At 39.4% G+C, this 24,089-nt stretch overlaps 1 non-coding gene across 1 annotated transcript; it reads left to right on the top strand.

Moving 5' to 3' along the window:
- The first annotated feature begins 1,995 nt into the window (after window positions 1–1,995).
- Window positions 1,996–2,101, top strand: LOC140817608 (small nucleolar RNA R71). Its single transcript, XR_012114822.1, has one exon. It is a non-coding gene; the product is annotated as a small nucleolar RNA R71 (small nucleolar RNA).
- Window positions 2,102–24,089: the final 21,988 nt, after the last annotated feature.

Below are 24,089 nucleotides of genomic sequence, written 5' to 3'. Positions count from 1 at the left end.
TCAAGATCTTGTGCATGCAGACGGATGGATTTATTCCTTTGATATCTGCCACCTTCCACGCAAATGCGCCCTTCTGCGCTTTCAAAACTTCCAACAGCTTGTCCTCCATCACATCTGTCAAAGCAGCAGAGATAATGACAGGTAAAGTGTTATTCTCACCTCAGTATACGTACTTGAGGTGTGGAGGCAACGGCTTTAGCTCAAGCGTTGGTGGATCCTCGATGCTTGACCTTTGAGGGGTCAAATCTCTTCGTTCTCCTAGATCCTCCAGTCGCATCCTCATTGGCCTTCTCCATGGTTGGTTGGCATTAAAGTGTGCCATAATTTCAGCCCTTTCTTCGTCTAACTCCTCTTCTCCCAATTCAGTATTGATAGTGGCCTCCAAAGGGTCCCTAAGAGCATCCTGCACATAGTTGGATACAAGAGAGTCAAAAGCATCAATTCGAAAACAACTATCAGAATGTAGTGTGTGCTTAAGTGCATTAAAAACATCAAATGTAATCTCTTCTTCGCCCACTCTCAATCTCAACTTTCCCTCTTGCACATCAATAAGTGCCTTGCCAGTTGCAAGGAATGGTCTCCCCAAAATCAGAGGCATCTCTGTATCCTCTTCCATGTCGAGCACCACGAAGTCTGCAGGAAAAATGAATTTGTCCACTTTTACTAGCACATCCTCAATCACTCCGCGGGGGTACTTGACAGACCTGTCAGCTAGTTGCAAGGACATCCTCGTCGGCTTAGGCTCTCCTAATCCGAGTTTCCTGAAAACAGATAGAGGCATAAGATTAATACTTGCACCAAGGTCACACAATGCTTTACGAAAAACTACATCACCAATCATGCAAGGGATAGAAAAACTCCCTGGGTCTTTTAGTTTCGGTGGGATTTTGTTTTGCACCAAAGCAGAGCAACTTTCGGTCAAATTTACCGTCATGTGATCCTCCAATTTTCTCTTGTTGGCTAAGATGTCCTTCAAAAATTTAGCATAACTAGGCATTTGCATCAAAGCATCGGCAAAAGGAATATTAATATGCAATTTTTTAAACACCTCTAAAAACTTACCGAATTGTGCATCTAGTTTTGCCTTTTTTAATGCTGCAGGAAAAGGTGGAGGGATAACAATCTTAGGTTGTGCAGTGAGTGCTGGTGTAGAGTTAGATGACTTACCTTGAGACGTCGCAGCATGTTCATCCGGTACTTGGCTTTTCTCTTTTTCTCTAGGCTCCAAAACTTTTCCGCTCTTCAACTCAATGGCCTTCACTTGCTCTTTTGGATTAGTCTCGATATTACTTGGCAAGGTGCCCGGCTCTCTACTTGCTATCATTTTGGCCAACTGTCCAATTTGATTCTCGAGCCCCTTTATTGATGCATCTTGGCTTTGGAGTCGAGTTTCAGTGGATGAGATAAACTTAGACATCATTTGTTCCAAGTTGGACTTTTCTTCTCTAGGAGGATCGGATCTGTACATCGGTTGTTTCCCATATTGTTGTCCTCCTTGCGGCCTATTATGACTGTTTTGACCGCCCCATGAGAAGTTGGGATGTTGCCTCCACCCAGGATTATATGTGTTCGAGTAAGGGTCATTCTTGGGCGGTTTTGGACTCCCACTTGATTCACCGGTGCCTCATCTTGCACATAGAAGGGACTTCCATCTTGACAGTCTTTCACATAGTGTTCCCCTCCACACTTCTCACAGAATATCTCTTGAGACGCATAGCCGTGCCACCCACGTTCAAGCCGTCTATTTTCCTGTTTAAAGCGTCAAGTTGTGCAGTAATAACAGAAAAATCAGTTACCTGGTGAACTCCGGCACTTCTCCGCTGGTTGTTCCTGTCAGATTGAGGATGATAGCTGCTCGCAGCCATCTCCTCCAACAACTCATATCCTTCTTCCGCCGTCTTCCTCAAAAGGTTCCCACACGCAGCAGCATCTATCATAGTACGGTTAGGAGTAAGCAAACAGTAATAAAAGGTTTGAACGACTAACCCAAGTGGCAACTCGTGATGTGGGCATCTTCGTAATAGATCTTTGAAACGCTCCCACGCCTCATATAGTGACTCTTGATCGAACTGAGCAAATGTTGTGATGTCTGCCCGCAGCTTCATGGTCTTCGACGGAGGAAAGTAATTAAATGTGTTCACCTACCCCTTATTAATTAATTAACTCGTTCGATTGTGTTCTACGCTTACGACAGGATTTCCTATTCAATTGAACACACTCTCTCGAGCTATGCCAAACTAATTCACTCAATGAAGTAATTAAATGTCTTTAATTATTTATCAAGAATGAACCGCATTTCGATTGATGAAATCCCCTAGTTTTCGACCCTAAGGACTATGACTATCGGCACGTATCCAATTTCATATGTCTATGCAAATTGTAGATCCGCAGATTATACTACTCGATCCTATCACTAGTTATTCTCTCGAACTCACTCGTGATATAAAATTGTCGTAAAAGTTAGCTACGCTCAAACGACACAATAAAAATCGTAGTACAATCAAGAATAAAGCACAACTCAAAATATAAATTAATCAACTAAAAGTTTGGGGTAGGATCCCCTTTAATCCCAACAAATATGAAAGTTAGCTACTAGAATTCATAATGAAAATAAGCAAAACAATATTTAAACAACGGAAAATAAACTAGAAATACGAGACGTGACGAAATCTGCGAAGAACGATGCCCGGAAAGCCGTCGAATCCTCAATCCAAGTGCAAAGGCTCTCCAAAAACTCCTTGTGCTCCTGCAAATCCTGTATGAATAATCCCCCAAAAACGTGCATTAGCCTTACCATATCAACCACACCTCCAAAATAAGGTAGAGAATCGCGCACGATAATTTCCAAAAATAGGCGGCGCTCGGGCGGTAGAAAAGTACCGCTCGAGCGCCACACTTTCTGTAATTCTCCTTGGCACATGCAGCATTCGCGCTCGGGCGGTAGAAAACTACCGCTCGAGCGCGACCTTTCTGTCTTCGGATGCACCTTCTCGCGCCCGGGCGGTAGAAATGTACCGCCCGAGCGCCAAACTTTCTGTCTTCTTCTCTTTGCTAGTCAAATGTGGCGCCCGGGCGGTAGAAATCTACCGCTCGAGCGCCGAACTTTCTGTCCAAAGTTCCTTGTCTTCAACACTTTACACTTTGCTTCATTCTTGGTTTTTCCGACCATTTTTCCTGTAATTTCATCACATACAAGTGAGACATGATAAAATGCAAATGATTACTCGAAAATGAACAAAAAGTAAAAGAAATGCATGCATGCACAGTGCAAACACAACTAAACCAATGCAATAAAACACGTAAAAACGACACATATCAGTAGCAATCAAGGCTATATTTACGAGCTTGTTAGCACTTTGAAATCTTTGTTAGATTCATTCACTCGTGTTAAATTCAGCCACGCACTGTAAAATTTTTTGTGAACTAAGAGTTTCAGTTTTGGCAGTGTTAAGTCCAAACTGAAGTAGGTCAGTACAACTCTTGTATTCGATCAAAGTCTTTTAGTGAAAATCCTATCTTCGTGATAGAAGGGGTGACGTAGGAGTTATTCTATTCTCCGAACATCCAAAAACAAATCGTGTGCTTTTTACTTCAGTTATTCTATCTCTCAGTCAGTTTACTTCCGCAACTGTTTTTCAGTTAAACTGATTGTTATCGACTGACGAGATATGGAGTGTCAGTTTGTCACTAAACTGAACCCAATCTTCGAAAAATATATATAATCCGTGAGTGTTTATTAAACCCCCCTGTAAGGCTCGAGATTTATTAATCTTCATCTAGGCGATATTTGATAAGGCGATATTTGATAGTGTGAGAGTGCATGACATTGCATGAGAAACACTAAGTAAACTGAGGGTAGGAAAGACATGAGAAAAGATGTGAAAGGTGAAGAATAAATGTAAAGGGCCGAAGCTATGGCGCATATGCACGAAGGAATGCGCGCATATGCATGGAAATTTCAGTAGCCTTGGCGCACATGCGCGAAGAAATGCGCGCACATGCGCGAGCAGGCCAGTGGCATTGGCGCATATGCGCGAGAGTAGTGGCGCATATGCGCGGAGCGTCCAGAACCATTGGCGCATATGCGCGAGTTTAGTGGCGCATATGCGCGAGTGCTAAATTTGCCGAGACAGTAGGTTCGGCGCATATGCGCGAGTAATGCCGCGCATATGCGCGAGACGTGTAATGCAAAGGATTAGCCATGTGTCTTGAATCATGCAAGATATATATACAAATGTCTCGATTTTTTCTTCATGTTTTCAGTAGAATTCGATAGTTTCAGAGAGAAAAGCTTCCAAAGTTTCTCCTTCACTTATAAGGGTGATTTTGCAAGATTTAGCAATCCAAACTTCGATCCGACTTCGGTTTTGAACTCCTCTCTTCAGTATCTACAAAGTGATGTAAGTCTATTCGATTTCAGTAAGTTTTGAAATTCAGATATTGGGGAAATGAGAATATGATAGTTATATTGTGTTCTTGGCATATTGAGCATGATATATTTGTAAACGGATCAAAGAAAGGATATCATATGCATTTCCTATGAATTTCAGTATGATTTATGAATTGTTGGGATATGATTTATTGTGTTTTGGATGGATATTGTATTGGGTTATGAATTAGAATGATTGAGAATGAGATAATGTAACAAAGATTTGATTGACCGGTATCGAGAATCACGTCGTTATGCCGTCAAATTGTATTGAGATCACGTAGTGACTTGGTTAAGTGTTGATTAGATTAAAGATTGATAGATTGTGTATCGACATTTCCATTTCAGATTCAGTTTGGCGACCGTGACAGCGATTCTACGACGAAAGGTATAAATCATGTTTGTTTGGGAAGCCACAACTCAAATAAGACATTATTTGAGTTTCCCAAACCAAACCACATACTATAGATGATTGTATTTAATTATATCATGTTTATCAATTGTGTATAGAATTATATTCAATGTTGTAACATGATTATGCTTTGATTATAAGAATTGTATTCAAGCATGTAAGATTATTATAATATTCAGATATGAATATGAGTATGCTTTGTTTACAGATTGATAGTCATTGCATTTAAGATAGGAGAGTCGTTGACAGCCATTGTCAACTATCTAGATGTTCGGTGTATCTCAGCTTAGGAGCAGCCCTGACTCCTATTGCAGCCATAGATACAGCTCAGACCGAAGTCTAGGAATAAGACGTACAGTCACCCCGAGTGGGAGGGTAGGTGACAGCCATTGACGTCTTATTCATACTGGATCCCTAGAGTTCTAGTCGAGTCGAGTCCAGACATGGTTTGATTCGCATTGCATTGCATGTGCATATGATGTCATTCATGATAGCATGATTCATGTTTAATTGATTATATGCATGTATACATGTTTATACTGGGATTTGTTCTCACCGGAGTTTCCGGCTGTTATTATGTCTGTATGTGTGCATAACAACAGGTGGGGCAGGATCTGGGTCACGCAGAGGATGAGAGACGGACATAGCGTGGTGATCTCGGGCTTAGCAGAAAAACTAGTAGTTGTACTTTTGGCATGTACTATATTTAATTACTAGTTGTCGAATATGGTTTGGAACCAGACATATTTGTATCTTATGGTTGTATATTATGTTGTTGAATAACATAGAATCTTTTTGTGTTAGCTTTCATTTGAGTTAATGTAAAAGCGAAAATTTGACCCACTTTTTATATTAATGATCCATTTAAATCCCAAAGAAAGAGTTAGAGCCCGGGTCCCCACAACAGGTGGTATCAGAGCCGTAGGGTCTGTAGACTGAGATAGAGTAGAATGAGCGGGGTAGATCAAGTCATCTTCCTTGCTTATGATGTGCTAACATGTTTATTGCTTTCATTATTACATGTTGTTTATTATCTGATTGATTTCAGCGTGTAATAAACTGAATCAGAACCTATTCTGGATCAGAGGTAAATGGTCAGAGGAGGACTGAAACAGTTGTATAGCTTGTATACTAAATTGTTTGAATATCAGATACATGCCTCCTCGAAGAGCAGCAGTTCCTCTACGACCATTAGTGCCAGAACAGGGGAGCACATCCGGAGATCCTATGGATGTTACGGCGACCCCTATGGAGACGTTACTGAAGCGATTCCAGTCATTCCGACCACCGAACTTAAAGGGTACAGAAAATGCAATTGAATGCGAAAGCTGGTTGGAGGATATCGAGATGTTATTCGAGTCTCTAGGGTACAGTGACGAGAAGCGAGTGAAGCTCATTGGCCATCAACTGCAAGACATTGCTAAACATTGGTGGTTGAATATCAAAAGAGCACTAGAACAACGTGGCACTGAGATTACATGGAAAGTGTTCAAGACCGAGTTCTATCAGCGATTCTTTCCTGTATCCTACCGTAAAGATAAAGGCGCTGAATTTGCAAACCTGAGGCAAGGGCAATTGAACATTGAAGAGTACGTTGCTAAATTTTCTTCTTTGCTTCGCTTTGCACCCCATGTTCAGGAAATGATGAGGCCATGGCAGATCAGTTTATAAATGGCCTGAATCCAGATATCTTTACGTTGGTCAATACTGGGAGACCCGATAATTTCTCGGATGCATTGAATCGTGCCAAAGGAGCTGAAGCAGGATTTCTTAGGCAACGGAGTGCTCCGTACGTTGCACCGAGTCCGAGACCGCCACTACCTCCATCTCAAGTTCCTTCTCCTCGATTCGAAAGTGGTGGTAGCAGTAGTGGACGCAAAGATCAGTTGAAAGCAAAGGGCAAACAGTTTAAAAGGGCAGGGAGCAGTTCTTCGAGCTCCAGCGGGTCAAGACAGAGAGGTTTTGGCCAGAATTTAGAGGTGACGAGTGGATATTGCGGTACTTGTGGAGGTAAGCATGCCACAGAACAATGTCAGGGAGTATTGGGTAAATGTAATATATGTAAGCAACCGGGACATTATGCCAAGGTCTGTCCTCAGAAAAGTGGTGCATCGAGATTTCAGGCTGCAGGGTCGTCTGCCTCAGTGACTCAGCCTGAGAGGCAAGTTTCATCGGTCCATTCCTTTAAGCCACCACCAGCACAGAACCAGCCTCGAGCCAGAGGTGGACAGCCAGGGAGTCAGCCTCAGAGACAACAGGCTCAGGTGTTTGCCTTAACTGAAGAGCAAGCACAGGATGCCCCAGATGATGTCATTGCAGGTAACTGTTCCCTTTGCGGTTATCCTGCTTATATATTGATAGATACGGGTGCATCGCATACATTCATATCAGAACGATTTGCATTATCGCATTCCTTACCTGTTGAATTTTTGTTAGATGTCGTGTCTATTACTTCTCCGTTAGGCAGTGGTTTGATATCAGTCACTACGGTTAGACATTGTATCTTACAGTTTGAGGGTCATGAACTTGATCTAGATTGTATAGTACTTGGGCTAGCTGACTTTGATTGTATAGTGGGGATCGATATTTTAACAAAGTATAGAGCCACAGTGGATTGTTTCCACAAGATTGTCATATTCAGACTAGAAATGGCAGAAGAGTGGAAATTCTACGGAAAGGGTTCCAGATCTCGGATTCCCTTGATTTCAGCTTTGTCTATGAATAAGTTGCTGCAGAAATGAGCAGATGGGTTCCTTGTGTATGCTGTAGATGTTCAGAAATCTAGCCCTACATTGGCAGATTTGCCAGTAGTACGGGAATTTGCAGATGTGTTTCCAGAGGAGATTCCAGGGTTACCTCCGGTGCGAGAGGTAGATTTTAGTATTGATTTGATTCCAGGTACCACTCCTATTTCGAGAGCTCCGTATAGGATGGCACCGATAGAGTTGAAGGAATTAAAGGCACAGTTGGAAGATTTGCTAACCAAGGGATATATCAGACCTAGTGTATCTCCTTGGGGCGCTCCGGTACTTTTTGTGCGAAAGAAAGATGGAGCGATGCGGTTGTGTATAGATTACCGGCAATTGAATAAGGCAACGATCAAGAACAAATATCCTTTGCCTAGAATTGATGATCTATTTGATCAGTTGCAAGGATCCTCTGTGTATTCTAAGATTGACTTGCGATCCGGATATCATCAACTCAGAGTTCGAGATGTAGACATACCAAAGACAGCATTTCGAACCAGGTATGGACATTACGAATTTATTGTCATGCCTTTTTGTTTAACAAATGCTCCTGCGGTATTTATGGGATTGATGAATCAAATCTTTCAGAGGTATTTGGATGATTTTGTTATTGTCTTTATCGACGACATTCTGGTGTATTCTAAGAACAGAACTGAGCATACAGAACATCTCAGGATTGTGTTGCAGACACTGAGAAATGAGAGATTGTATGCCAAATTGTCAAAGTGTGAGTTTTGGTTAAATCGAGTGGTCTTTTTGGGACATATCATATCTGGAGATGGTATTTCTGTAGATCCGAGTAAAGTGGAAGCTGTGATTAATTGGCCGAGACCGACTTCTGTGCCAGAAATACGCAGTTTCATGGGTCTAGCAGGATACTATAGACGATTCATCCAAGACTTCTCCCGTATTGCCAAGCCAATCACCCAATTGACACAGAAGAATGCGCCATTCATATGGTCTGAGGAATGTGAGTCTAGCTTTCTAGAATTGAAGGAAAAGTTGACCAGTGCACATGTCTTGATGATTCCTTCAGGTACGGGTGATTTCGTTGTATATTGTGATGCCTCTCACAGAGGTTTGGGATGTATTCTTATGCAGCGAGGTCATGTGGTCGCATATGCCTCAAGACAGTTGAAGACTCACGAGACTCGATACCCCATTCATAATCTTGAATTGGCGGCTATCGTATTTGCACTGAAGATTTGGCGTCATTATCTTTATGGCGAGAAATTCGAGATCTATTCCGACCATAAAAGCCTCAAGTATCTGTTTTCTCAGTCAGAGTTGAATATGAGACAGTGTAGATGGCTTGATCTGTTAAAAGATTTTGATTGCGAGATCAAATATTATCCGGGGAAGTCAAATGCAGCGGCAGACGCCTTGAGTCGAAAGGTATGTGCTTTATCCTTATCGACGATAGGTGTTACCAAACTCGTGGAAAATTGCTGTTTCTCTGGATTAGAATTTGATACAGACAGGAGGCCACTACGACTTACTGCTATTCAAGTTGAGCCTGATTTGATCAGGAGGATCAAAGAAGCCCAGCGAACCGATCAGAATGTGCAAAGATCGATTCAGATGGTCAGAACAGGACATGTATCAGAATATCAGGTACGTGATCATGTTTTATACATCAATAACCGCCTCGTAGTACCAGATGTTTCAGATTTGAAGCATCAGATTATGTCCGAAGCGCACTGCAGTCGGTTCAGCATTCACCCTGGGGGCCGAAAGATGTATAATGATTTGAAGACACAGTTCTGGTGGAAACAGATGAAGTCAGATATCGCCGAATATGTGTCTAAATGTCTGAACTGCCAACAGGTGAAAGCCGAGAGGAAGAAGCCCGGAGGGTTACTTCAGAGTTTGTCTATTCCTGAATGGAAATGGGACCACATTTCCATGGATTTTGTGACGAAGTTACCCCGATCTTCCCGAGGCTGTGATGCGATTTGGGTCGTTATCGACAGATTGACCAAATCAGCTTGTTTCATCCCGTACCGAATGACTTACCGACATGATCAGATGGCGGAGATATATGTTCGAGAGGTAGTCAGATTACATGGAGTGCCGAAGTCTATCGTATCAGATCGTGATCCCCGATTTACTTCACATTTCTGGCACAGTCTACAGCAGGCTTTGGGTAAGACATTGCACCTGAGTACTGCGTATCATCCTCAGACAGATGGACAGTCAGAGCGGACTATCCAGACGTTAGAGGATATGTTGAGAGCCGTGGTGCTAGATTTTGGCACTAGCTGGCAAGATTCCTTACCTCTTTGTGAATTCTCTTACAATAATAGCTATCAGACGAGCATTGAGATGGCACCGTTTGAAGCTTTATATGGTAAGAAGTGCAGATCTCCGCTATACTGGGATGACATTGTAGAAGTACCGGAACTTGGACCAGATATGATTCGTGACATGACAGAGAAAGTGAAAGTCATTCAGAAGAGGATGAAAACGACGCAAGACAGGCAAGCGAAATACGCCAACATCAGACGTAGACCGTTAGTATTTGAGCAAGGAGACAGGGTGTTTCTAAAGATTTCCCCATTCAGAGGCGTTGTCAGATTTGGCAAGCGTGGAAAGTTGTCTCCTAGATACGTTGGTCCTTACGAGATTCTAGAGAAGATTGGCGATCGAGCATATCGACTGGCCCTTCCTCCTTCTCTATCTGGGATACATGACGTCTTTCATGTATCGATGTTGCGTAAATACATGCCGCATATGCACGAAGGAATGCGCGCATATGCATGGAAATTTCAGTAGCTATGGCGCATATGCACGAAGGAATGCACGCATATGCACGAAGGAAATTTCAGTAGCCTTGGCGCACATGCGCGAAGAAATGCGCGCACATGCGCGAGCAGGCCAGTGGCATTGGCGCATATGCGCGAGAGTAGTGGCGCATATGCGCGGAGCGTCCAGAACCATTGGCGCATATGCGCGAGTTTAGTGGCGCATATGCGCGAGTGCTAAATTTGCCGAGACAGTAGGTTCGGCGCATATGCGCGAGTAATGCCGCGCATATGCGCGAGACGTGTAATGCAAAGAATTAGCCATGTGTCTTGAATCATGCAAGATATATATACAAATGTCTCGATTTTTTCTTCATGTTTTCAGTAGAATTCGATAGTTTCAGAGAGAAAAGCTTCCAAAGTTTCTCCTTCACTTATAAGGGTGATTTTGCAAGATTTAGCAATCCAAACTTCGATCCGACTTCGGTTTTGAACTCCTCTCTTCAGTATCTACAAAGTGATGTAAGTCTATTCGATTTCAGTAAGTTTTGAAATTCAGATATTGGGGAAATGAGAATATGATAGTTATATTGTGTTCTTGGCATATTGAGCATGATATATTTGTAAACGGATCAAAGAAAGGATATCATATGCATTTCCTATGAATTTCAGTATGATTTATGAATTGTTGGGATATGATTTATTGTGTTTTGGATGGATATTGTATTGGGTTATGAATTAGAATGATTGAGAATGAGATAATGTGATATCTGTTAAGATTTGATTGACCGGTATCGAGAATCACGTCGTTATGCCGTCAAATTGTATTGAGATCACGTAGTGACTTGGTTAAGTGTTGATTAGATTAAAGATTGATAGATTGTGTATCGACATTTCCATTTCAGATTCAGTTTGGCGACCGTGACAGCGATTCTACGACGAAAGGTATAAATCATGTTTGTTTGGGAAGCCACAACTCAAATAAGACATTATTTGAGTTTCCCAAACCAAACCACATACTATAGATGATTGTATTTAATTATATCATGTTTATCAATTGTGTATAGAATTATATTCAATGTTGTAACATGATTATGCTTTGATTATAAGAATTGTATTCAAGCATGTAAGATTATTATAATATTCAGATATGAATATGAGTATGCTTTGTTTACAGATTGATAGTCATTGCATTTAAGATAGGAGAGTCGTTGACAGCCATTGTCAACTATCTAGATGTTCGGTGTATCTCAGCTTAGGAGCAGCCCTGACTCCTATTGCAGCCATAGATACAGCTCAGACCGAAGTCTAGGAATAAGACGTACAGTCACCCCGAGTGGGAGGGTAGGTGACAGCCATTGACGTCTTATTCATACGGGATCCCTAGAGTTCTAGTCGAGTCGAGTCCAGACATGGTTTGATTCGCATTGCATTGCATGTGCATATGATGTCATTCATGATAGCATGATTCATGTTTAATTGATTATATGCATGTATACATGTTTATATTGGGATTTGTTCTCACCGGAGTTTCCGGCTGTTGTTATGTCTGTATGTGTGCATAACAACAGGTGGGGCAGGATCTGGGTCACGCAGAGGATGAGAGACGGACATAGCGTGGTGATCTCGGGCTTAGCAGAAAAACTAGTAGTTGTACTTTTGGCATGTACTATATTTAATTACTAGTTGTCGAATATGGTTTGGAACCAGACATATTTGTATCTTATGGTTGTATATTATGTTGTTGAATAACATAGAATCTTTTTGTGTTAGCTTTCATTTGAGTTAATGTAAAAGCGAAAATTTGACCCACTTTTTATATTAATGATCCATTTAAATCCCAAAGAAAGAGTTAGAGCCCGGGTCCCCACACCCCCCCCCCCCTTTCTAAACACTTATTACCTTCTAACCGATCCTTTCAAGTGGGATCAGAGCGGTTCTATCTCGTCTCAGAATATTTTTACTCAAACTGTTCATCATGTCTTCCTTCAATAAAATCCCAATGTTTTCCAGAGAAGACTTCGACGATTTGAAAATCAGGATGCAGGCTCACTTAGCTGCACAAGACGATGACATGTGGTATGTCATCACTGAAGGTCTGATGAAAATATTGAAAGCCAACACAGCAGTTGCAATCACAGATGGGGCACCTCATAGAATCGAAAGCCCAGAAATGAATGGACTGCTGAGGATAAAAACAAAACAAATTTGGACAATGTGGCAAAGGATATACTGTACAAAACACTGGATAAAGTAACCTTCAGCAAAATCAATATGTGTAAGACAGCTAAGGAAATTTGGGAAAAGCTGATCCAGCTTTGTGAAGGAAATGAACAAACGAAAGAGAATAAACTTTCTGTTGATGTTAAGAAGTTTGACAATATCAAAATGAGAGCTGGATAATCGATGCATGAATATGATGAAAGAGCCAGGTGTATCATCAATGAGCTAAATGTACTTGGAAAAGTGTATACCAACAAAGAAGTTTCATTAAAAGTGATCAGAGGTCTTACTAGGGAGTGGGACGTTAAGACCATGGCAATGAGGGAGTCCAAGGATCTAAACAACGTTGAGATTCATGACCTATTTGCTGATCTGAAGGCCTATGAGTTTGAGCTGCAAACTCGAGAAGAAGAACCTTCTATTCCTGCAGCCACAACTGCCTTAGCTGTTGTCAGAACAGAACTAACTGGTTCAGTCGATAAGGTTGCTGATCAACTGAGCAATGATTCTATGTCATTGTTCATCAAAAAATTTGGAATATTTATGAGGAAAAATCAAGGGAACTTCCAGAAGCATTATCAGAGAAACAATTCTAAAGAGGAATCAAATGCTTGCTACAACTGTAGCAAACCCGGTCACTTCATTGGTGACTGTCCCAAACCCAAGATGGACAGTCAATGCTCAACTGAAAGAAAGAAGAAGTCATATGAGCACAAAAATAGACCCAAGGATGATAAGAAATCTTTCAAGAAGAAGCATGAGGTGCTCTTAGCTTAAGAAAGTAAGTCAAAATGGGCAGAAACTGACAGCGAGGAGTCAGAGCCAGAAACCTCATGCAGTTCCAGTGATGGTGAAGAGGAAGTGAAGTGTCAAATGGCTGGTGATACAGAAGTGGAGTCAAGCAGTCAACAGGTATTTGACTTCACCTCAACTGATTTCACTAGAGAAGAACTCATTTCAACTCTTCATGATATAGTTAACGAGTACCACAAGCTTGCCTTATCTTTTGAAAAGGCCAAAGCAAAGCAAACTGATCCCATAGACAATAAAACTAAAACTGATTAATCAGTTGATGTGTTGAGTCTAAAAAGGGAAATTGCTGAGATCAATGCTGAAAGAAGCAGGAATCAATTAATGCTTCAAAAGTTGATGCTTGAAAATTCAAAGCAAACTGAGCTTATTCAGGCTTGGAACAAATCATCTGCTGCATTAACTAAAATACAGAACTCACAGAAATCAGTTACTGATAAAAATGGTTTAGGTTTCAGTAACCAAGATGAAATTTCTTCCAATGATACTCGACCAAAACTGAATATGGATAAAGGAAAATACATTCACTTTGTCAAATCAGTTGTGGTACAAGAACAAACTGAGCCAAGTAAACTAGTTGAACAGCCTACTGAAAGTACGAACAAGGCTAGAAGATATGGTATTGGTTATAGCCCAAAAGTTTTAACTGACTCACGCAGTCAGTCGTCAAAAAGATCAGCAAGAATTATTCAAATGGCTACTCCAATTACTATAACAACAGGCTAGTTCAGAAAAGATATCATCCGAACAATCAGTTGAACAAAGCTAAATCACATGTTGTCTCATCTGCACACTATACACCAAGCACACACAAATCGAGGAAGACCATCTGGAATACAGCAACTGGACAGTCAGTCAGACTAATCCAAGTCTAGATTCCTAAAGGACTAATCAGTTTAGGACCCAAATAGAAATGGGTACCAAAATTATATCTTGTGTGTGATTGCAGGTAACAGGTACAAGCAAGGAATCAATCTTGGTACCTGGATAGTGGATGCTCACGACACATGACGAGAGATGCAAACTTGTTATCTCAACTGATCAAGTACACTGGACTAAACATCAGTTTTGGAGATAATTCCAAAGGTAAAAGTGTGGGTAAGGGTAAGCTTATCCATGGTAACTTTATCATTAATGATGTCTTATTAGTTGAGAATCTCAAGTATAGTTTGATTAGCATCAGTCAGTTATGCAATAATGGATTCTCAGTTCAGTTTGACAAACATTCTTGTTCAGTCAGAGACGCAACTGATGAGATCATCCTAACTGGCAAACGGTGTGGAAACACTTATAAAGTCAGTTGGAATGATCAATATTATGCACCAGTATGTTTTATTGCTTCAAAATCTTCTAAAAAATGGTTGTGGCATAAGAGATTAAACCACCTTAACTTTAAATCTATTTCATATCTGAGTAATCACGATCTTGTCACTTGGTTTGCTCAAAATGAATTTTGCCAAAGATAAAATTTGTTCAGTATGTCAGTTTGGTAAACAAGTAAAATCTTCTTTTAAAAACAAGGGCCGTAAATCTTCTTCCCGATGATTAGAGCTGTTACATATGGATCTATTTGGTTAAATACCAGTCATGAGCTTAGGGGGAATGAAATACACCTTGGTGGTTGTGGATGATTTTTCAAGATTTACTTGGGTTATTTTTCTCAAATCCAAAGACCAAACTGCTGCACAACTGATCAATCTTTTCCAAAGACTATTAAATGAAAAATTAGTTGGAATTGATAGAATCATATCCGATCAAGGAACTGAATTCATCAATAAAATTCTTTCAATTTTTTTAGAAAATGCTGGAATTAAGCATGAGCTCTCAGCAGCTATAACTCCTCAGTAAAATGGTGTAGCTGAGAGGAGAAATCGGACCCTTAAAGAAGCTGCTAGAACAATTCTTGTTGATTCTGGTATTTCTCAAAGGTTTTGGGCAGAGGAAGTAAACACTGCGTGTTATACTCAGAACAGATCGATGATTAATAAAAATCATTTGAAAACTCCATATGAGATCTGGCTTGGACGAAAAAGTGTGGTTTCTTACTTCAAAATATTCGGCTGCAAATGTTTTATTGTTGACAATGGAAAAATTATTTAAAAGCCTTTGATGCTAAATCTGCAGAGGTAATATTTCTAATATATTCATCAGGCAGCAAAGCTTATAGAGTTTTTAACAAGAGCACACTAAATTTTGAAGAGTCTATATATGTTGCTTTTGATGAAACTGCACTAACTGATAAGCCAACTGATCCAGTTGAGCTAGTTGATCGATTTAAAGATATCAGTTTGGAGGATGATCATGAAGAAGAAAATCATATCAATCGAAACATCATTCAAACACCTGAACCTGAAATTGTGGATCAATCAGTTGAACAGGAAGTCGTTCCTGAAAGTCAGTTGGTAGAGCAAAGAAATGATATTCAGTTACCAACTGAAACAGCTCCAACTGAAACTGAAAACATTCAGTTGCCTTCAGAAGTAGTTGCCGATACAGAAGCAACAAACGCTGAACTCAGATGGAAGAAATCACATCCTCCAGAATTGGTGATAGGTAATCCATCTGACCCGGTAAGAACAAGAAAACAAATGCTCAATTTATTTATTCATTCAGCTTTTGTATCGCAATTGGAACCGAAGAAAACTGATGAAGCTCTTGCTGATCCAAACTGGACAAATGCAATTCAAGAGGAGCTGAATCAGTTTACCCATAACAATTTCTGGAACCTAGTTCCAAGACCAGTTTAAAAAACTGTTATAGGTACAAAATGATTGTACAAGAATAAACTGAACGAAGATGGTTCAGTTGTGCGCAATAAGGCGAGACTGGTAGCACAAGGATACAGGCAAGAAGAAGGAATTGACTATGATGAAACATATGCACCAGTTGCAAGACTGGAAGCTATCAGAATATTCCTTGCCTATGCATCATTCAAGAATTTCAAAGTCTACCAGATGGATGTAAATAGTACATTCCTGAATGGTCAGTTGCAAGAAAAAGTCTATGTTGAACAACCTCCAGTGAAGCAACTGGAGACATGCATTTTTATTAGTCAGACAAAATACACGAAGGAGTTGCTGAAGAAATTTGGCATGGAATCGTGTTCAGCTGCAAGTACTCCCATGAGTTCATCAGTCAAACTAGACACTGATCAAGATCGTTCAGCTGATTATTTTACTAATCTTCTCACATAAGTTAACTAATTAACCACATTATATTCCAAATCAAGTGTTGTGACTGTATTTTTAATTGCTAAATAGCATCTTTAAAACGTGGCCTCATTTGAACCATTTGAAATTGTACACACGCTTGCAGCACACGTACACATGTTTTTAAATTCAAATTTTTCATGGACTGAAACATGTCCAGAAATTGAACAGTCACCTACATATGTACCTTTCCCGCCACTATTCAGTTCTTCCTTACGCGAATATCAATTTTCAGAGCAAATTCATACTCAGAGCTTATATCTTGCAAACTTTCAGGTTTTCTTATTATCAGCAATGGCAAATCAGATTCCCGCTCACATGTTGAATACTATGGCTATCAATTTTGAATCAGTTCTATCAGTCGGAGAGGCCGATGTCAAGAACGTCTTTCTGAAGCTAGAATCAGCTGGGCTGAGGACATTTTGGGGGCAATCTTCGTTGGAGATCTACCCGAAGGAACTTTAGGATTTCTACTCTAACGGGAATGTAAATTCTGATGGCAACGTCATCACTACTGTCAATGGTCAGTTGTTGACCATTTCTGAAGATCCTTTTGGAGAACTGTTCTTATTGCCTTCTGATGGGCTAGCAAACCTTGCTGGAGTTAAGGCATATGATTTCGAAGAGATGCAAACTCTACTTTCTGCTGATGGACGAAAAATCAAAGTTTTCGATCCAAAGAAGGAACTGAAGTCAGAAGTTCAGTTGCTGGCTGATATTGTAGCCAAGGGGCTATTAGCGAAGGCAGGAACCTTTGCTGCACTAACCTTGGAGAAATTTTAGGCCATTAGTGTTATTATGGTTGGTCGAAGACTGAACTGGAAGCACCTTATCTTCCACATCTTGAAGAATATGTTTCAATCAACCAAGCAATCCAAAAGATTCGCAGTTCAGCTGATTTATTTGATGAAAGTCAAAGGATTGGTGGCTGATGATTCAGAGAGATCATCAAAACTGAAAATATTCAACGCCAAAAACGTTCTGCAACCGAAATCAAAGGAGATTGGGACTGAACATGCTCCCAAATCAATTCAAAATAAGAAAGTTGTTCAGAAAAATACAATCAAACGCAAGTTGATTGTAACTGAATCTGACTCTGAGAAGAGACCTTCTCCGAATATTACAAAGAAACAACGAACCCAGAAAACCAAGCCGATAGCAATGTTGGAATCCATTCCAGCTGATAGATTAAAGCAATCAGACGCTCAACAACCTATTCATGCTATCCCTCTGAAAGCCATTCCAGCTGCAGTTTCAGAAAAAGATTAGTTACCTCCACCAAATGATCCATCCAAAAAGGTCATCACCACAGCTAGTAAAAAGAAGGAATCAGCAAGAGTTCCAGCTCCTTTGATCAATATCAATCGACCTACCATCTTTGCTCATGCTCGACCCAAAGGAATCAAAAGGAACTAGTGGACGCTACTCATTCTGGACTGAACATTCCGCACATTCTCTCTGATGAGAAAGGCAAGGGCAAGTTGATCGAAGAGCCCAGGCCATCAAATGCAATTCAAACTCACATTAACCTTTTCTGGGAATAGTTCAACGCCTTTGCTGAATCCAAACTAAAATTTATAATTCTTGGACGAGTTTCAGAACTCACACTTTTGTCAAACAGTTGAAAAGAAAGTCTCGACTGGATAAATTTATCAAATTGGAAGCAGATGTTCTCAAAGTGGTCAAAGCTGCTACCATTGTTCAGGCACTTGAGAGAAAAAATTATTTTTTTGATCAAATAAGAGCCAAAAAGTTGGATCAACTGATTGAGAAGCTCAAAAGCAACTACATTTCTACAAATCCAACTGCTTACGATGATCGAGCTGTACTTACTCAGTTGGACACAGATCTTATTGCTCTGCAATCACAGATAAAGTTTTGGGAACTAGATCAGTAATTAGTCAATCATGAAGGCTTTTCCAAAGATTAAGAAGATGAATCGTCATCACAGCACAAAGAGCCATCCCCAGAATAAGCTGCTGCTACAGTAGAGCCAATTCCGGTTGTGCCACCATCTTTTTCTGCTGCTGATCCTCAACTATACTCGGACGCTGACTTGCCACTTGCTAATATCGATGAGATCATTCAGTCAGTAGCCCAAGAATTTCAAACGAATGTGCCTTCAACTGAATTTGTTGATCTCCCAACAGATCAAGCTGCTACATATGCTCATATCTCTTTCACTGAGGAACCAGTTCAGCCTCTTGTCTCTGCTGAACAAAGTGTTCAAACTGATGTGTCCACTCGATCACCTATCGTGACAAATCTAGAAACTGTTGACACTGTGGAGGCTCAGTTGCATGCTATTGAAAATTTTCCAACTAACGAGCCGCAAGAAGTTTCAGTTGACCAACAATCAGAACCACCAGTCACTGACCCTCCAACTGAAACTCTCACAGATCATCAACTTAATCAGCAGGACAGTTCATCTGCTGCTCCGAATCAATCTTCTACTCCTATTCAAGAAGAAGCCAGTATGCAAGACATTCCAGAGCTGAAACATGCTGAAACGGTAGTATCTGACAGGACTATGGTGGTCTTTTATCAAACTACCTGGGAACGCGAACAAAGGATGACTGAACCTGTATCTCCTCATCCATCCTCAGAAATGGATTTAGTATTCGAAGAGATTCAGAACATTCAGCTCAACATGTCAAAGATAATGAAAGAAATCAAAGAAATTCAAAGCACTCAACTTTCTCACTCTCTGAAGCTGAACTCCTCAAGTGAATTCAACTCAGGGAAACTGACTGCTGTGACATCTATCTTCTTTACGATCGTCGAACTAAAAAAGAACAGAGGTTTAACTGAGAGTCTCTCCCTTACTCAAGACTCGATCAGCAAATGATTTGAATCTATGGAGACATCTGTTTCGAAGAAAATCGACTTGCTGCAAACCACTGTATTGTCTGCTGTCAAAGATATTGCAGATGATGTTAGGATTTTGTCTCGAAAAGTAGATGTTCTTGACAAAAAGGGGGAAGCAGATAGATTGATGAAGGAATAAGAGAGGATCAGAACTGAAGAGACAATTGTTGTCAGTTATTAGTTGAAGATTACTTTTTTTCTTTGTACGAATCTGTACACTAGAAAATTTATTTTATCTACAATGATTTAAAGTATTCTCTTTACTTCAGCTGATCAGTTTATTAAGTTGCAAGTTTTATCAATCACCAAAAAGGGGGAAATTGTTGGAAACTAAATTTCAGTGATTTGACAAACTAAGAATCAAATTTATTGGACTAACTGATCAAGTAACCAGGCTTCACAAATCAACTATTAGTTGCCTAATTGAAGATTAATGTGCGTAATATTAAAGGCAACTGATACCAACTAAACTAAATTTGCAACTGACTGATCAGTTGGGAACTGATCAGTTGAAAGAATCTATTATGAGTTTTCCCAGCAGAGTGTCTTTCAGCTGATCTCTCAGCTGTACACTTCATCAGTTGAGAACGACAACCGACAAATAGTACAGCAGACTGCAAATCAGAGTGGAACGCCGCATTTCAGAAACTGCAGTGTACGAATGTCAGAGAATATTGATGTGGCAATCAACAGATATAAAGATTCAAATATTATTTATTATTACCGTTGAGAGGGAAGCCTATAAATAGGAGAAGAGTGCAGCTGAGAAAACAACACGAACAACTATTCTATTCAAGCTTGTTGTTATGCTGCTAAAATCACTACTCGTATTCAAATATCAAGAGCTCACTCTTATCAGATTTATCAATAGCAGTCAAGGCTATATTTACGAGCTTGTTAGCACTTTCAAATCTTTGTTAGATTCATTCAGTCGTGTTAAATTCAGTCACGCACTGTAAAATTTTTTGTGAACTAAGAGTTTCAGTTTTGGCAGTGTTAAGTCCAAACTGAAGTAGGTCAGTACACCTCTTGTATTCGATCAAAGTTTATTAGTGAAAATCCTATCTTCGTGATAGAAGGGGTGACGTAGGAGTTATTATATTCTCCGAATATCCAGAAACAAACCGTGTGCTTTTTACTTCAGTTATCATTTTACTTCAGTTATTCTATCTCTCAGTCAGTTTACTTCCGCAACTGTTTTTCAGTTAAACTGATTGTTATCGACTGACGAGATACAGAGTGTCAGTTTGTCACTAAACTGAACCCAATCTTCGAAAAATATATATAATCCGTGAGTGTTTATTCAACCCCCCCTTCTAAACACTTATCACCTTCTAACCGATCCTTTCACTTTCCGTATTTACGCTCGAAAACTTGGAGATACTCATGTAGAACGTGCACCAGAGAGGCGGGGAAGAAGTTCTTTGAAAAAGCTTGAGATAACCTAAGGCGAAGAGCTGCTGAAATTTCGAAAGAGGCTGCTGCTGAATGGAGAGGACGGCCGAAGGTAGGGTGGGAGATTTAGGGTTTGGATATAAGGGTTTAGGTATAATATTAAGTGTTAATCGGCCCTTAATTAAAAATAATGAGGTTTAATAAGATTTTAGGCCCATTAAGCATTAAAATAGTCTCATCGAGCTCAAAAACACTCTCGAAAAATATTTCGTTTTGGTACGCTTTTTGAAAATATTGTCTGAACCCTCAAAAGGTCTATCAACTAGCTGAAATTTTCGTATCGGTTAAAAATATGATCCGGCGAGTACAAATATTTAACTAAGGCACATTTTCAAAAATCACGTTTAATTACACCATATATTAATAATTAAAAATAATTATTTAATAAAAAAAATTCCTTAATTGTCCCTGGTCTCCGTTCCTCATTCGAGCACGGAATACTACTAAAAGCCCTAATACATGAAACCTTAATAAACCGTGAAATAAAACATGTATCTATGAAATAATCATGAATTTAATGCATTAAAAATAATTAAACACATATTTAGTAAAACTCTTGATTGCATGCAGTCAGGCTACGTAGCTCGAATTTTCTAGACCTTACAATTTATTAAAAAAGACTTCATAATTACGTAATTAATGAGCTTAATTAATCTAATTTTTAATTACTTAATTACGCCCATTAAGATTAATAAAATCATTAAGCATCAAATTAAAAGATTTAAAAACATTTATTTCTAAAATCTCATATAAATTTCATAAAATTCCTTGCTCCCTAATTAATTTAAATTTGACCTTAAAATACTAAAATTCTTAAATTATTTAAACTAAAAATTTTCTTAACTACAAATAAAAATTTAGCTTTTAAGTCTTAAACACATTAATCGTCTCTGATCACTATTTCCGGTCAAACACCAATATTCGCATGAAAATATTTAAATTATGAAATCAAGCAAATTACCCAATGAATCATTTATTTATTCAAAATATATCATTCATGCATCCATAATAATTTAGCAATTTAATAATTTTCATGCATGAGGTTTACGTGACCGGATTTTTGGACGTTACACTTACTTTAATTAAATAATCCTAATTTTTTTATTACTATTTATGTAGCCACTATTCATCGAATATATGTAATTAAAACTTCAATTTGGTAAAATGCTAAATAAAAAGTTAGTTTGATACCATATCCAAATAAATACAAAATCTTCTGAAATTGCTCAAACAGCCATAAAATCAAGTATTTAAAATTCCTATTATTATTTTTTTTTTTTGCATTCAATCCTTTAAAACAATGCAGAAACAAGAGATCTTCGGGTGTGTACTATATTCAAGCCCAGTCCGTTCAAGATCCGAAGCCTCCAACCTCAGCATTTTTCTCACCTGCAACCATTCAAACTTAATGAATCTAAAAACTCAGTACGTTGAAACGATGATAACAAATAATTACTATACAGACACAAGCATTTACATTACTTTTACTAGAATGCATTTGACTTTTAAATCATAGACATAGGCAATTTCAGAAATTACGTTAAATCTTCAACATCATTTAGCATTTTCCTCATCATATATCATAAAATTATTTTTGCGGTGAAGTTTGATCATTGAAAGTAATTATCCTTTATCCTTTATATCAACATAAAAACCATGATACTTAGAGATGGGGGCATCAGCAACTCTAGTTACTGGGCCGTGTCCTATAAAATAAAGTAATAATTCACTGCCCTTTTTTATGACGGATCTTTCACACGTCTTTTATTTCACAGTCAAATCACATACTTCAAAATATTTTTTTTCTTTCATTTTTATAAAATACCATTTTCTTAAAAGTCATAAAATAAGCATGCTTTGACATTTTAGAAAATTAAAAACATTTTTGCATCATAAATATTTCATACATCGAAAATAAGTTATAAAATCATAAATCTACATACGACTCAAAAATATATTTTTCGGGTTATCGAATTTGTCCGGATTGTAGACAAAAACCTCTAAACTTTAAAATCCTCGATTTCATACCTTCGAAATTTACCCAAGTCCTCTCTAAGCCATCCCGTAAATTTATTTATAGCCTATAATGCGACTAAACTTGCTGCAACAGTTCATGACTCGACGACGAATGACTCAACCCAAGCCTAGTTTCGACCCGTAGGCGTATAACCTTCTTTCTAACTCTTTTCGACTCGAACCTGGACACAACTAGGCCCTAAAACCTTCCTAAGATACAACCCAAACCTCTGGACAAGCCCCTCAACTTCCTAAACTTGCTGGCACCGCACACCCTCCAACCTTCCATCCTAAATCATTCACACAAGCATCCTACCACGAGCCCCTCTTCTCTAGCCTCAAACCAGCGACCAACCACTTAAACCCTCAACTCTAGCCCTCATGACCCTCGAATCCGGTCACTTAGGGACTCTTATAAGGCTTGAACCAACCCCAAGCACCAGCAACACCTCTGGACGCAAGCCACGCAGCAGAATCTTAACCTACATGCATGTAGAACTAACGCAGCCCCTTGCCTCTTCACATGCTCTAGCCCTCACGACTCTAGCCCTTAACTGAGCAATATAACACAACCTTAGACATTCCTCAAGCCCTGGACCAAGTCCCATGCAACCCCATGCCATTGGGATCGGCCGAACTAGAAGAAAACAGAAAACTGTACTTGCGCATACCCTAAGCCGGCACGCGCATGCGGCTGCTGTAATCTGCCTCCTAGACCTTTGGCTCGATTTTCAGATGACTAAGACCCTATAAAACCATACATATAAAATCTAGACATCCCTCCCAAGCGTCCCCTACAGCAGCAATGTTCCATTGCATCAATAAACATCCAAAACATTCATTAAAACATCGAGACGATGTTAACACGCTAGAACTTTATAAAACCATAAATGTTTTTCATGCAAAAAAACATTAATCATGCATAATATAGTTTTAATGGTGCCAAAAATAAATATTTAAAACATGCCTTTGAGTTTAAAACGCTCAAATTATGAATATCAGTGTGGTGGAGCGTCGGTGACTAACGGAAGATGATTTCTACCTATTTTTTTGACAAAACAGACTTGAAATATACTTAGGGTGCGAGGCATTCGTGTGTACGTTGCTGGAGGGAAGAACAAGGGAGGACAAGCCGCCCAATCTCTACGTGAAAGTGTGTGTGAGTGTGTGTGTTTG

This window comes from Primulina eburnea, chromosome 16 (genome assembly GCF_022965805.1).
Source record: "Primulina eburnea isolate SZY01 chromosome 16, ASM2296580v1, whole genome shotgun sequence".
Lineage (NCBI taxonomy): Eukaryota > Viridiplantae > Streptophyta > Magnoliopsida > Lamiales > Gesneriaceae > Primulina > Primulina eburnea.
Note: the sequence above shows the minus strand (reverse complement) of the source record. Positions and strands in the feature narration are given on the sequence as shown.